Genomic DNA, 2,728 nt, shown 5'->3' on the forward strand with positions numbered 1-2,728 from the left:
GCAGGAGAGAGATTGAACCCTTCTGATTAAAAGTATAGAACAGAGTTTTGATAAGTTCTCAGGTTTTGATTTTACGCGCCTTCAAAGAACCCCTGTGCAAAGTCTCCTAAAAAATGCCATTTTTGTCTCTTTGACCTGTTATTTGACCCCCTTAAAATGCTTCTAAACTCACCAAACTGGACACACACATCAGGTCTGGCAAAAATTGCGATCTGATGAAAAAAACCTAACCTCAAAACTCAAAATTGCGCTCTACCGCCCCCCTAGGAATACAACACGGACAAACTGCTCCTGGGAAGAAAACACAGACAAAACTGCTTGTAACTTCCGGTAGGAATGTCAGAGAGACATGAAACAAAAAACACTATGTAGGTCTCACTTAGACCTACATTTTAATAATTAACATACTTTAGCAAAAATCAACAGGAAGTTTGATATTTTCACTTCAATACAGCAACTGCATTACTTTCACAATGCATTAGATTCTCAAAAAGTGGCTCCAAGGCGTCTTCTAACGCTTATCCGGCCGTGGGTCTCGGGGGCAGCAGCCAAAGGCGGACCCGACCAACGCTGCTTGCAGCTTTAATTATTGTTTATTTCAGGGGTCACCAACCTTTTTGAAATCAAGAGCTACTTCTTGGGTACTGATTAATGCGAAGGGCTACCAGTTTGATACACACTTAAATAAATTGCCAGAAATAATTTGCTCAATTTACCTTTAACTGTATGTTATTGTTAATAATTAATTATATTTTATTTGTGGAACCACTGATCATCATAATGATTTTTCACAATAAATATACATAAGTGAAGTGAATTATATTTATATAGCGCTTTTCTCTAGTGACTCAAAGCGCTTTACATAGTGAAACCCAATATCTAAGTTACATTTAAAGCAGTGTGGGTGGCACTGGGAGCAGGTGGGTAAAGTGTCTTGCCCAAGGACACAACGGCAGTGACTAGGATGGCACAAGCGGGAATCGAACCTGCAACCCTCAAGTTGCTGGCACGGCCACTCTACCAACCGAGCTATAAACAGATAAGTGTCAAAAAAAGAAGGGTATTTCTGTGTCATTCCGTCGTACATTTTATTTCTTTCTACAGAAGGTTTTTTTTGCAGAGATGATGAAAAAAAAACTTAATTGAACGGTTTAAAAGAGGAAAAAAAAAGTAAATAAAATTTTGAAAGATAGTTTATTTTCAGTTTCGACTCTTAAAAGTTCAAAATTCAACCGAAAAAAAGAAGAGAAAACTAGCTAATTCGAATCTTTTTGAAAACATTCAAAAAAGAATTTATGGAACATCATTGGTAATTTTTCCTGTTTAAGATTATTTTTAGAATTTTGATGACATGTTTTAAATAGGTTAAAATCCAATCTGCACTTTGTTAGAATATATAACAAATTGGACCAAGCTATGTTTCTAACAAAGACAAATCATTATTTCCTCTAGATTTTCCAGAACAAAAATTTTAAATTTTAATTCTACAGGTTTTTTAGATTTGCAAGAATAATTGTTTTGAATTTTATTCATAATAAGTTTGAATAAATATTTCACAAATATTCTTTGTCGAAAAAACAGAAGCTAAAATGAAGAATTAAATGAAAATGTATTTATTCATTTTTACAATAAAAAAAATAAATTTACTTGAAAATTGATTTAAATTCTCAGGAAAGAAGAGGAAGAAATTTAAAAGGTAAAAAGGTATATGTGTTTAAAAATCCTAAAATCATTTTTAAGGTTGTATTTTTTCACTTCAAATGTCTTACTGAAAGTTATAAGAAGCAAAGTAAAAAAATTAATGAATTTATTTAAACAAGTGAAGAACAAGTCTTTAAACATCTTCTTGGATTTTCAAATTCTATTTGAGTTTTGTCTCTCTTAGAATTAAAAATGTCAAACAAAGCCAGACCAGCTTGCTAGTAAATTAAAAAAAAAAAAAATTGAGGCAGCTCACTGGTAAGTGCGGTTATTTGAGCTATTTTTAGTACAGGCCAGCGGGCGACTCATCTGGTCCTTACGGGCACCGTGTTGGTGACCCCTGGTTTATTTAATGCTTACAGTAAATCTCTATATCAACTTGAGGTTGATATAAAGTAAAACAAATAAGGTTTTATGCCTTTTCTGTCAAAGACAACTTTGTTTTTTATAGTAAAACTGAAATATGCAGTATTTAGATCAGGGGTCTCAGACACGCAGCCTGACAATCATAATCTACTATATTTAGATGCTTTGTCCTCTTTTATTGAATATTCACATTTACAAGAAAACACAGGCTTAAATGATAATAATAATAATAATAATAGTAATAATAATAATGTAGCGGTCATCTGGTAATAGAGGATAAATATAACCATCATGTTGATTAAATTAGAACAGATAGACAATCATAATCTACTATATTTAGTTGCTTTATACTCTTTTATTGAATATTCACATTTACAAGAAAACACAGGCTCAAATAATGATAATAATAATAATAATGTAGCGGTCATCTGGTAATAGAGGATAAATATAACCATCATGTTGAATTAAATTAGAACAAAAATGATGTTCTATTTTGTTGTGTATCAATGTAAATAATATCAACTGATACTATTACACACACACACACGTGAATATGTACATACAGATATATAAGAGCCAGTATCGCCCAGCGACTGCGCAAAAAACTATTATTGATAAAAGCCGCGATAGACAATCATAATCTACTATATTTAGTTGCTTT

The sequence above is a fragment of the Nerophis ophidion genome, linkage group LG03, assembly GCF_033978795.1.
Source record: "Nerophis ophidion isolate RoL-2023_Sa linkage group LG03, RoL_Noph_v1.0, whole genome shotgun sequence".
Taxonomy (NCBI): domain Eukaryota; kingdom Metazoa; phylum Chordata; class Actinopteri; order Syngnathiformes; family Syngnathidae; genus Nerophis; species Nerophis ophidion.